The 13782-nt window shown below is 44.4% G+C and overlaps 1 long non-coding RNA gene across 1 annotated transcript; it reads left to right on the top strand.

The window, feature by feature from the left end:
• The first annotated feature begins 5516 nt into the window (after positions 1 to 5516).
• On the top strand, positions 5517 to 10181 carry LOC131905979 (uncharacterized). The gene is made up of 2 exons (XR_009378083.1): positions 5517 to 5936; positions 9223 to 10181. It is a non-coding gene; the product is annotated as an uncharacterized LOC131905979 (long non-coding RNA).
• Positions 10182 to 13782: the final 3601 nt, after the last annotated feature.

Raw genomic sequence — 13782 nt, 5'->3', positions numbered from 1 at the left:
TCAAAAGACAGCACAGGGGAAGCCCTCAGTCTCTTGTCCAGGTAGCTGGGATTGGAGATATGTTTGATTCTACCTACTTCCCAGCCACCGTGGTTTCAACTCAAGCTGAGTATGACAGCTCATGACTGATCTCAGTGCTCTGGAGGCGGGGGCAGGAGGACCACTGAGTTTGAGGTCAGCCTTAGCAGCAGAGTAGAGGACAAAGGATGTAGCTCAGTTGGTAAGAGTGCTTGCTTAGCATGCACAGAACCCTGCTTTAGACTCCCAGCACCCCATAAACTGTACCCAGTGGCACACACCTATAATCCCCATACTGAGAAGGTAGAAGCAGAAGGATCAGAAGTTCAAGGACATCCTCAGCATCATAATTATCTCAAGGCTAGCTTAAAGCAGATTCATCGATTTTTATAACCCTGTTCCTTTGAAATATGAACCTTCTAGCCAGCAGGGAACCTCTGCCATTCTCTGCAATGCTGGAGAATGGTCCCAGGGCCTTGTGCATTCTCTGGACATGCTCTACCACTCAGCTACCACTGCAGCCTAAGCTCCTGGTTCTGCAGCTCAGGATGGTGGGCATGATGACCCAGCCACAATATCTTGCAGTTTTTCAAAGGTACCCTGCATACCTGACTGCAGTGTCGGGGAATCAGGGGCGTAAACATCCCCTGTACCTTAAGGCAGCCCCACAAGCAGCAGGACGGACGGAGGGGTGCTGTAAGGATGACTCACTGAGGGAAAAAGAAGCCAAGATCTCCAACCGGAGCACATTCCCTGAAAGCTAGGTGTGTTGACAGGAAAGTGGAATTTCACCCTGTGTGCAAACACAATTCTGTGAGAATGAGTGTTACTTTGTGGGCTGTGGCAGAAGTGAGCAAGAGAAGAGCTAAAGCATGCTCTCAGCTATTGTTCTGCCCAGGGTGTGGGGCTGGGGACATGGAAGGGAGAGGTCATCATTGAGACTGTGCCCCTGGGGCCCAGGGAGCCATTTAGTTCCTTGACAAGCTCTCAGCAGCCTGTGCCTGGAAGGCCATTTCACCTTACCTACTTCTTCTGATGCTAATGTCTGTTTTTCCAGAGATGAACACCAGTGCCATTCCACAGACATTTTGTCATCTGCACAAGGTCAAGGAAGTAAAGGTTTGTGGACAAAGCAGGAAAGATCAAATATGGGATAATGTAGATCCTAGTGTCAACAGATCCTGTGACAAAGCCAAGAGGCACCCTACTCAGCATCAGGGTCTACACGGGTAGGACCTCTGAATGTGGTCCCAGATGCTCTCTTTGAAGCTGAGGGGGTAGGGGATGAGCACGGGACTGCACAACATGTGGAGGACTGTCTGCTAAACTCTACCTAGTAACTTACATTGCTGGTATCACCTACCTACCTGAAGACTGGAGGAAATACACTGGCCTCCTATCAGAAGGGGAACTGGAAGATGGGATCCTAGCTGACTCTACTGTGCTCTTCCTGTGCCTTCTAGCTCTCTACCGTGAAGTTCTGGCTTCCTCTCATACACAGGACTTGAATTTGTCTCTCTTGGTCCTTCAGGTGCAGACATTATGTAAAGAGAGGATGCTGGGCCCTTCCCTTGCTGGCCACTTTAATAAGTTAGTTGATGATATCCTTATGTAAACAGGATTCTCCCTGCATCCTTCCTCTGCACAGAGAACTCCCTGGGAATCACACAAGAAGAGGTGTAGGAAACTGGGAAGTGTGGGGTCTGTCCCCAACCACAGGAACATGTAGTCTGAGGACCAGAGCACATCTGCAGGGTAACCAATGCTTTAAACACATGTCTGGACAGCACCCATGAGAGACCACCAAAGCAGCCATGCTTGCCTAAACTGGCAGCTGTCAGTAAGACACCACTGAACTGATGACTCCCATGATCCACTTCTTCCCATTTCCCATTAGCACTACTTTAATTCAGCAGCTGCATTTTTTTTCTGGACTCTTGCTTAGCTGGTCTTCCTGTATACACTCTTCCCTTACCATAACTGTCTGTTCTGTAAATTTGGGGTGTTAGGGCTTGAACACATGGCCTTGAGTCCCTAAGACAAACATTCCACTAATGAGATGCTTGTTTCAAGTTCATGTTTTTCCCTTGCTTAAACCCCTTAAATCCCCAGTGGGTCTGGGGATTTAAGTACTTTCCTAGCATGCATGAAGCCCTGGATCTCACCCCCAGCACTCAGGAGCTGGAGGCAGGAGGATGGCTCCAGGCTTTTATTAAAAAACCTATTAGAAATTCAAGCAATATCTGACACCCAACATAGGGCACGAATTCACGAAAAAGCCACAGGCTCAGGCCAAAGCTACACGCGGCCAGAATCTCCACCCTGCCTGGGCCGGACTCCCTAACCCACTGGGTAAGTTTTTGTTGCAGCCTCTCTGCAGCAAACTCCATAGGCTTTTGGGTCCCCAAAACCACAGGAGTTAGCCACTTTTCGCACATTTTCCCTGTGAGACGGCTGGATCTTTCGCTTCTTTCCTCTCCTGGTGGGTTTTGGCTTTCCTTGAACCCCCTCCTTAGGCTGCTACCACACTGAGTCATCACAGTCAGCAGATTTGGTGAGTCAATTCAGATTTCTTAAAGGGAAGAATTAGTTGAAGTTTTTTCCCCACATGAAAAAATGAGAAACATTTTTACAATTGAAGGCATTTTATCTCTATTTGACTATACATTAAATGGTCTGAAAATGGAACAATTAAATGAGAGGATAATTAATGTTAATGGGATAGATATAATATCAATTATAAATATTATTTGTTTTATCATTTTTGTTTTATCATTTAAAAAGTTGGTTAATATGGTGTCAAGCTAAAAGTTTTAGAAAAACTTGTTAAAACAGATCATAGAGGTGTTCAGACCCAGACAGAAGAATTTAAAGGAGAACCAATCTTAACATTGCATTATAAGGTTACAGAGAAACAGCTTAAGGCTTTCAAACAGCCAACCTTAATCTATCCAGTAACCTTATAAGAACTACCTAGTGATAGATATCCTCAAGGCTGTATAAGAGCTGACTGGACTCCTGTGCAAATATTAGATTTGCGGAGATTCAAAGAAGCAGTAGTCCCAATATGACATCCACTCATCTTTTGTGAAGCAGATGTTAAAGTCGTGGTCAACTTTTATTAGAATTATCCCTCCAGACTGGAGAGATTTGGTTATAGCAGTCTTAGAGGCTGGTCCCCAATTACAGTGGAGGACCTGGTGGAAGGATGAAGCTAAGACCATTGAACAACAGAGTAGGGCTAGATGTCTTGAAATCTCCCAAGATCAACTTCTTGGAGAAGGTAATTATGCTGATATACAAAGAGAATCTTTATATAATGACCATACCCTAGCTTTATGCCACATGACAGCCTGGAATGGTTGGGACAGAATTGAAGAAGTAGGAAAGAAAATTTAGTCATTTACAAAAGTTATACAGGGCCCAAAAGAAACCTTCACTGATTTCTTACAAAAACTGACTTCAGCAGTAAATAGAATGATACCAAATTCAGAAGCTAGACATATAATAATTGAATCTCTGGCTTTTGAAAATGCTAATGCACAATGCAAAAGGATAATTAGGCCATTAAAGGCAAGATATCAGCACACTTGGAAGAATGTATCCGAGATACAATAAATATGGAATCTCATGATCATGATGATGCTTGGATAAGAGAGGTGATTTCCAGAGGTTTAAAGAAAAATAGTAATGTCAGATGTTTCAATTGCGGTAAACAAGGTCACCCAAAAAGGGTCTGTAAACAGGACATTCCTAAAAACAATGTTTTTTCAAGGAATAATTCCAACAGAACACCCCTCCCTTCTGGATTATGCAGAAGGTGTGGCAAAAGCAGACATTGGACTAACAAATGTAGATCAACAAGGGACAGACAAGGTGATCCTTTACCTCTGCCATGAGGAAATGCTCAGAGGGGCCTCTCACAGGTCCCCATGTCAAATTCGGTTCAGTCCTTTTCTGTCACCATGGAAGAAACTCCTTCCTGGAACAATTAAAGAACCTAATGCCTATTGTAAAAAAAAAAAAAAAAAAAAAAAAAAAAAAACATACTGCTCTGAATGATAGAACAGCTTTAGAAAATAAAACAAAATTTTAAGGTGAAACCATAAATCAAAATTAATAAAGATTAGAGTTGGAAACTCCCCAAAGTTAGGGTTGGGGGAGGGTTTTGTTTCTGTCTTTAGGAGAATGAAGGCTAAGGAATCTGAAGAACACTAGACAAATGAGACATCTTAAGAAAAAGGGAAGCCGGGCGGTGGTGGCGCACGCCTTTAATCCCAGCACTCGGGAGGCAGAGCCAGGCGGATATCTGTGAGTTCGAGGCCAGCCTGGTCTCCAAAGCGAGTTCCAGGAAAGGCTCAAAGCTACACAGAGAAACCCTGTCTCGAAAAACCAAAAAAAAAAAAAAAAAAAAAGAAAAAGGACGGCATCAGTGACGCACACCTTTAATTCCAGCACTCAGAGGCAGAGCCAGGCAGATCTATGCGAGTTTGAGGCCAGCCTGGTCTACAGAGCAAGATCCAGGACAGGCATCAAAACTACAGTGAAGAAACCCTGTCTCAAAAAACAAAACAAACAAACAAAACAAAAAAAAAAAAAAAAAGAAAGAAAGAAAGGAAGGAAGGAAGAAAGAAAAAGGTTTTCTGCAGCGAACCATGACCAGGCCTAACAGTGACTCTGAAGTCTTCAAAAAGATGATGGGACCCCACAACGATGATTCCATCAGGGCAATGATAATGCCACTAAGCTGACAAACACCACCCAAAGATCATCTTTGGACTACAAACTGCTCAGGACAATATCAAGATGGCTAGCTGAGATGATACAGCCTCACAGGCTACTCTAGCCAGGACTTGAGACAAGCCCTATACTTTCGCATTATGCTGAGACTGGACAACAAATGATACAGCTAATTCTCCCAGGACTTGACAATTAACCCAAAATTTTTCTTTTCAGGATATAGATAAGAGGTAGATTATTGAATCTGAAAAAAAAAGATATAGAAATGATAGGATAAAAGGGTAGATTATTGAATCTATTCTGAAAAGAAAAAAGGGAGGATGTGGATATGATAAGATAAAAAGGTAGATTATTGAATCTCCATTTAAAAAGCAACTACTAGTTTTAAATATTTTACATTGGATTGGATTTTTGTATATTTTATACAAATTATGTATATTAATACAAATTTGAGATTGATTTTGTTATAAAATATGTATATTTCTAATCTTGTTCAAGGTATTGTACCTATACAGTTTATTTAACAATTTAATGCAAATTGCTAGTCCTTAAAAGTTATTATTATTATTATTTTTTTTTTTTAAATTTTATTTATTGTGTATACAATGTCCTGTCTGCATGTATACCTGCAGGCCAGAAGAGGGCACCAGATCTCATTACAGATGGTTGTGAGCCACCATGTGGTTGCTGGGAATTGAACTCAGGACCTCTGGAAGAGCAGCCAGTGCTCTTAACCTCTGAGCCATCTCTCCAGCCCCTAAAAGTTATTATTATCAACTAAATAGGATATAAAGAAATGCAGGTTAGTAGTTAGTTACCTATTACAATCAAACTTGCAGTCAGGTTAGGTATGTTTTCAAGGTCAAACAGATATATTTTAGATAGACATGCCATCTACAAACACTTCAGAGATCTACAGAATATGGCATTTAAGATGTTTTAATAACAGATTCTTTTTTTTTTTTTTATGACTATGAGACGTGTCTGCTCCTGGCAGCACCAATCTACTTCAGAGAAGATGATGGACATCAAAGAAACTCCATATGGAGTTTACTTTCTTTGTGGCAAAAGTTAGCCACTGGGCAAGAAAGTGCCCTTGCCTCAGCTGCTGACAGTATGCTGTCCAAATGGATAAGCAGCACACAAAAGAAAGGACTGCTGAACCTTTACTAGACAAGGTAGGAAGGCCGTTTAGAAAATCCTGCTTCACAGATGAATCTGTCAGTCTAGGCCTGTAGGCCAAAGATGGATGCCCCAACATTGCAGAGGAACCTTGGGTGACTGTCCAGGCAGCAAGCTGTTTCTGTCATTTCTCACATTTTTTGGAAGTCACCTGCTTGCACTTCCTGCTTTCTTAGGTAATATTTCCTTCAAGAGTGTCTGAGGGAGTTGAAGACTAGATAGTTATAGTTTTCCTTGTTAACAGATTCAGAAAAGAAACTCACTATAGAGGTGTAAAGTGTGTAAGTTTGAAAGACATCAAAATATATTATTCTGTTGGTAATACAAGTTAGGATAGAAAGTGAATTAGGTACATTTTGAACTCACCAAAATAAGATAGATAATGGAATATTTTCTCTGAATTTGTCAAATGTTTGTGGACTGGACATTGTTAATGTAATTCTTGACTGTATATATTGTATATACTTATTGTATATAGTTTTTCTTATATTAGTTATAACCTTTTATTATTTTAGAAAAAAGGGAAATGTGGTGATATATTGTGTACCCTAATAAAATTTGCCTGAAGATCAGAGAACAGAACAAGCCACTAGATTAAACATAGAGGCCAGGCAGTGGTGGCACACACCTTTAATCCTAGCACTTAGGAGGCAGAGATCTGTTTGGATCTCTGTGAGTTCAAAGCCCACCCTGGACTACATGAGATTGACTCAGTCTAGGAGAGAAACAGAGCCAGGCAGTGGTGGTACACACCTTTAATCCCAACACTTGAGATCTCACACCTTTAATCCCAGTATGTGGGAAGTCACACACATCTTTAATCCCAGGAAGTGATGGCTCAGTGGAGAAAGGTATGTAAGGCATGAGGAGACAGGAACTAAAGGCTTTTCGTCAGAAGAGTTCCTTTCAGCCAGAGGCTTTTTCAGCTGAAGCCTTTTTGGCTGAGGAAGCTCATTTGGCTAGAGGCCTGTCGGCTGAGGCCTTTTCAGGCTGAGGAGTCCTAGAGGTAAGATGTGGCAGTAGCTTGTTCCTTTGTCTCTCTGATCTTTTAGCATTTACCCCAATATCAGGCTCCAGGTTTTTTATTATAAGACCTTTAGAAATTTGAACAAGAGTGAGTTTGAGGCCAGCCTGAGTGACAGGACTGTCTCAGAAAAAAACAAAAAGCCTTTCAGGGGCTCCTCCAGGTTTTACTGACAACTGTACCTGGTACTGTTACTTTAAATCTATTAGTGACACAGCTCACAGGTAGGGTGCTTTCTGTACGTGCCCATGTCCAGGGTTTGAACCCCAGCAGTATAAAACAGCCCCCGCAGCAGGCTAAGTTCTACTCAGTCTCCATCACTCCTCCCCTCTCACGCCATGCTCCCTTACTCCCAGCACTTAGGAGGCAGAGGCCGGCAGATCTCTGGGAATTTGATGCCAGCCTGGTCTGTATATTGAGTTCTAGGATACATAATGAGACCCTATCTCAAAACACCAAAGAGAAAAAGGAAAAGTGAACTGAAGCTCACTCTCCTTTGCATTTCCCACAGTGCTCTAAGCCTAGGTATGACGTGTTTGTGATGTCTGCTGAAGCTGTGATTTGTGACTGGGTAAATGAGTAGATGAGCCCTGTCTGTCCCTGCACTTGACTGACAAGCCCAAAGTGGATCACCCCTTGGTCCCAGCACCCCTAGGTTCTTATGCTTATCCTGCATAGTGAATAACCCAACCCTGCTCTTTGCCAGGTGGGAGGCATGCAGGACCCATAGGTGGTGGGAAGTTGCCACTTGTACAGGGAGGCTTGGACCCAGGTTTTCTGCATCCCCAGGACAAATGTTGTCTATGACTCTTTAACACAGCGTCAGATCTACTCATAATCCACACACAGATCCTTCAACCAGGCTCCTGGGTCTAGATTATGCCCTCATGAAAGAAAAACTGTCCTTATGGAATTGTTTTGTTTTGTTGTTTGTTGGTTTTGCTATTATTTAGTTTTTATTTGTTTGATTTTGGGTTGGTTGGTTGGTTGGTTTGTAGACAGGGTCTCATTGTGTAGCCCAGGCTGGCCCAGAACTCACAGCCCTGCCTCATCCTCCCTAGTCCTGGAATTACAGGCATTGGGCATCAGGGACTAGGGACTAGGGTGGGACTGAGGGTTAATAACTGCTGTTGAACTGTGTTTTGTAAACTTGACAGATTCGGTGTGTCCCAAGGCCACCTTCTGGCATCTTCCCATCTTTCAGTTAACTTTTTCAGTGTCTCAAGCCAGGATGTCCTGACAGGAAACCTGAGTGACACCAGCCTCCTTCCTTCCTTTCCTTCCTTCCTTCCTTCCTTCCTTTCTTTCTTTCTTTCTTTTTTTTTTTTTTTTTCCGGTTTTTCGAGACAGTGTTTCTCTGTGTAGCTTTGCACCTTTCCTGGAACTCACTCTGTAGCCCAGGCTGGACTCGAACTCACAAAGATCTGCCTGCCTCTGCCTCTTGAGTGCTGGGATTAAAGGCGTGCGCCACCATCAACAGACTCCAGGTTCTTTCTTTCTGTCTGTGAGTTTTGTGTGGGTGAGTGCAAGTCACTTCCTTGGAAGCTTCTTGTTGCTTCTGACTGGCTTTGCTATGCCCTGTGAGTGTGTTGGAGAGTGAACTGCGGCCTCCGGGGTCCTCTGCTCTTTGTCCTCAGCACTCTAACAGCACTCGAGGGAAGGAAGCGCTGGGGCACATCCTCTCTGGAGGGCACAACCAGGACTGTTCTAAATGTCTGAGGTCTGGCTATACTTAGCATCTGGGAAGCAGCTTGCTTTCAGACCTCATGGAGCACACCTGGCAGAGGTCTCAGATCACACACGTTAACAGAATTGCAGCTAAGGAAAGCTAAAAGCTGCAAGCTATGCCTGTCAGGGCTAAATTAACGCCGGAGAGGTTTAATGAGTTACCAAGGGTGGTGTGACTGGGAGTTTATACTTCAGCCATCTGTGATGTTTGCAGTATAAAAGCTATTTCCCCAAAAACACTAAGAAGAGGTGCAGAGAAGCAGAGGCAGGCAGATTTCTGTGAGTTCTAGGCCAGCTGGGACTACATGGTGACACCCTATCTTAGAAAGAAATGGTGGGAGGGGAGAAAGCCATGGCCATAAATTATATTGTCACACACAGTGTGGTAACCATAAAATGGCTAACTATGAAAATATCTACAACTTGGTGATGTGATTGGGATATTGAAAATGGATTTTTTTTTTTTTTTTTTTTTTTTTTTTTTTTTTTTTTTTTTTTTTTTTTTTTTTTTTTTTTTTTTTTTAGCACAGGACTTCAGACAGTGATAGCTAACAGAAGGTATCCTAACAATCCTCACAGAGACCTGAGAGCAGGAATTGAGTCTCGTGTTTCTCTTCCCCAACCCCCGGCCTCAGACAGCTGCAAATGCATATTCCATGTAGATCCAGTCTCTGAAATACCGAATGGAAATTTACTGGGGCTCTCTAAGAGGCCAGACTCTCACACAAACTGGCCTGCCCCGTGGGACTCTCCACAGTGCCAGATATTTTATGAGGACCGGCGTTCCCAGTTGATCGAGTCGGACGAAATGAAACCAAAGAGCTGTGTCTCGAAACTGACTTCTCCTGCTTAATTGTACACAGGGGACGCTCTACTCTAGGCCAGGAGTTGAGCAAATCTGAGGTTTGTAGAGTCTAGGAAAGCACGGGAGGCTTTGTGTAGTTTTGTTTTCTTTGGAGAAGAACGGCCAGCAGTGGAGCTGGCAGAAAGGTGGGGTGCTGCCTTGCCGGAGGATAACACCAGCAGGCCGAGGAAAACAGTCAAAGCTTCCCAGGTGCTTCTGGAAAAGGGAGAAAAGGACAGGAAAGAGCTAGAAGAGGACCAGCCGCTTCAGAAAGGCTGCCCAGCCCAACAGCCTCTGGGAAAAACAGAGGCTGCTGCTCACAGCTGTTCTGAAAGGCCATGCTAAGAGCAGCAGGAAGTCAGAAGTCACCGATGGCTGCAGAAAAAGGGACATAGAGCACCCTCAAAGATGTGCGTCTAAACAAGAGATTCCTCTAATTTTGCTTTCAAATATTTGTATGTATCTTCTTCTTTAAATAGATAATTTGTTTACATGGCTTAAAACTTAAGAAAAAAACCAAACAAACAAATTAGTATATATCTCTCCTTTTCCAGTCTTTCATTTGGAATGGTTGTACAAGGGAAAGTTCTGTGTGCCGTGGCACAGTATGTGATTACAGATAATAAATGTACTGTTTCAAAAATAGCTATGAGAAAGATATTTTTGTTGTTGTTTGGTTTGAATCAGGGTCTCAGAATTACCCTACAAAGTGAGTACCATTATTTCCATTTTGTTGACCCAAACATGGAAACAGAACTGGGGATACAGCGTCATTGGGAGAGCTCACTGCGTCAGCCTGGCATAGTGATGCATACCTGTAGTCCCAAAGTGCAGGCAGGAGAACCATGAGTTCAAAGCCCTCCTCAGCTATACTTGGGGCTTGAGACTAGCCTGGGATTGCAAACAAACAACAAATAAAACAAGAAATAGTCGGGCTGGGTAGTGTAGAGTGCTTGCCTCCCATGCCCAACCCGGGCTTCAGTCTCCAGGACCAAAGAAAAAGGAAAAGAGAGAGAAATAGAAACATGGGAGGGGCCTTTTCCTTCCTTGGACATCTGAAGGCAGGATGGGTCACTGGAGGCTCTACTGGAGTCTCCCACAGAAATTCCGACAGAGTTCTCCCTCCCGCCAAGGCTCCTCAGACCATGAGAGGCTAAGCATGTGCTGGCAGGGTTTCCATCAGTACTAGAACCACAAAGCCTTCATTAGGTTGGACTCAGGCACCTTTCTTGACTGGATTATTCAAGACCATTCACCCAGTGAATGATAGAGACAATGCTAGTCTTTAAACATTAAAAAAAAAAAAAAAAAAAAAAAAAAAAAAAAAATGGAGAGGCTGTGTCGGAGGCCAGCTCCCACCTTTTCAAAGGTTTTTATAAAGAGGAGAGAGGGATAAGAAAATATTAGATAGAAAGATATCAAAGAAGAGGAATACAGAAACTCAGGATAGCTTCAGGAGGACCTGGGTCAATACCCAAAGGTCTTTTCCGTTTATTCAAAAGGGTTTTTTATAACAATGCCAAGGGGTGGGGCAAAAGACTTCCCCCTTGCAAGATCAAAGCACACCTCACAGACAGGTGTAGACCCTTCCAAACACCTGGTAACCACACCCACGGTCAAATGATCCTCTTATGCAGCCCTGCTGGGTAAAGCAAGCTCAGATCCTCAGGCCCTGAGTAAGTCCTCACTAGGAAACCTCTGTGGATCTCAACAAGATTGTTCTTTGCCAGGTCACACAGCTTAGTAAGGGACTGGTATAAGCCAGGGGTCCAGATCTGTCTAGTGTCCACACTCTAGGCTCCAGACCTGTTCCGTCCAGTCCAGTTGCCACATGTGGTAACTGAGCACACTTAAATATGGCCACACTGATTTCACAGAACCAAGTCCAAAAATAATGAGTCCCATATCGTGTTTGCATTTAAATTAATTACATATTGAAATAAGTTTTGGTGCATCAAATATGTTATTTTAAAAATAATTTAATTTAGTTAATTTTGTTTTTAGAGATAAGATTCCTCTCCGTAGACCTGGGTGTCATGGAATTGGCTGGCCTCGAACTCACAGAGATCTATCTGCCTGCCTCCCGAGTGCTGGGATTAAAGGCATGCACCATCACCGCCAGGCTAATTTTATTTATTTCACAATGATCGTTATTGTGTGTGGGTGAGGGTGGGAGTGCTATGGTGGGAATGTGAACTGAGTCAGTTCTTGCCTTTTCTCTTTCCATGAGCTCCTGGGATAGAACTAGGGTTCTCAGGCATGTATGTGGTTCAGCAAGTGCCTTTGCCCACTGACTCACCTTGCTAGCCCTAAGGAAAAGATTTTATCTTTATCTTTTTTTTTTTTTTTAAACACTATTTTATTTTCCATACTGGGTACAAAACCTAAGACCCCTCCTGTTAGCACTCAGCCTTCCTTTTACTTTTTTGTTTGCCTTTTGAGACAGGGTCTCATTGTAACCTAAGCTGGCCTCTAACTTCCAGAGTAGGAATTTTAACTGCAGATCTGCCTGCCTCTACTTCCCAAATGGTTTGCCACAGTATTTTTTTTTAAAGGAATAGTCTTATCGAATGATACAACATAGATAAAACATCGAACTAAGTTAGATGAGCCTGAGCAAGGACAAACATTGCAAGTTCCCACTTACAACCACGTTGCAGACAGCCAAGGACCTAACGGTAGACACAAGAGCAAGGGAACTGGGCAGTAAATGGCCACCGAGGCGAGGAGGGGCTCAAGGCTGGGGCGGGGCCGGGAGGGCACAGCGCAGGCGCAAGCGTCTTTGTCTGCACGCAGGCGGGGTTGCTGAGTCCCGTGCTGCCCCAAACCTGCTAGTCTGGCTTTGTACCACCCTGTTTACTCAGGCAGCGTTGAGGATCCCACAGCCTCTTAGTCAGCCTCCACCGTCCCGCTGTGAGTATGCAGAGGGTCCCACAGCAAACAAGCAGTGTCTGCACGGTCTCCACGCGGCCACAAACAGAATACACACAGAAACACCGTGTACAGACGCTAACCACACACACATACCGCACACACACACCACGAACACACGGCGTTTGCTTTAGTTTGCACTCTCAGGCGGACACTGTCCCCTGCCTTCTGCCCTTAGCTCTTACCTAGCAGCCCTAGTGAGCACAGGAGGCCCCTGCTGTCCCAGTGCCTTTGTTTCCTGGTCTTGCATCACAGGCCTGCAAGATGCCTGTCTCCAACCCGCCAGTACCCCGTACTGCTCCTTGGCCAGACAGGCTCCCTGGCAGGCTCTGGCCTCCCTCATCCTGAAGTTCTGCTTACCCAAGCACCAGCCTGGACCACTTGCTGACCTGCTGTGTGGGACCCTAACCCCAGTTCTTGAAGGACTTGGATTAACTGAGCCCTTCCCTCGCAATTTCAGCCTCAGAAGGTGCCCTGTCAGGAGAGAAGGCTCCCTGGCCTTCTCTTCCATCTGCTGCCCAGCTTGACAGCCCTTTGTAATCGCGTGGTTACTGTGTGCCCATATAAAGGGAAAGCCAGGCGTCTGTCTGCTAACCACTGCCTGCCCTCCCCAGGGACAGCAGCAGAAGAGCTGCCGCTTGCTTGGCTGTGGCTACAGCTTCTCAGAGACACCTGCTCCCTCTGGCTGTCCTCCGCAGGCTCTGCTGCCAGGCTACCTTGACTAAGGGATCCTTTGGGGCTCACTTGTCACCTTGCCAGGTTACAACAGTGTCCTGATTGCCCCTCACAAGGGATGCTTTGGGGCTCACTTGTCACCTTGCCGGGTTACAACAGCATCCTGACTGCCCCTCACAAGATCCCGTCGACCCCTTATCACACCAGTGGCTGCTGAGCCAGTCCCCAAATAGCAGACAGCATTCCAGGGAGGGGCCCCCGGATTTCAGGAGATGGACCTGGTCTATCGCTCTGACCTAGGGGACTGGAGCCCAAAGGTTTGTTTCTGGGTTTTCTATTTTGTTTCGTTGCCTTTATTCCATCCTTCTGTGTTTTGTTTGTGTTTTTGTTTGTTTTAAAGTATATATGTATTTTTTTATTAAGATTTATTTATTTATTATAGGTACAGTGTTCTGCCTACATATATGCTTGCAGGTCAGAAGAAGACATCGGATGGTTGTGAGCCACCATGTGGGTGCTGGGAATTGAACCTGGGTTCTCTGGAAGAGCAGCCAGTGCTCTTAACCACTGAGCCATCTCTACAGCCCCTGTTTGTTTGTTTTTAATTATTTATTTTAAGCTGGGTGGTGGTGGCACACGC

This window comes from Peromyscus eremicus, chromosome 3 (assembly GCF_949786415.1).
Source record: "Peromyscus eremicus chromosome 3, PerEre_H2_v1, whole genome shotgun sequence".
In the NCBI taxonomy this organism is placed as follows: domain Eukaryota; kingdom Metazoa; phylum Chordata; class Mammalia; order Rodentia; family Cricetidae; genus Peromyscus; species Peromyscus eremicus.
This window is presented reverse-complemented; position numbering and strand designations above follow the sequence as displayed.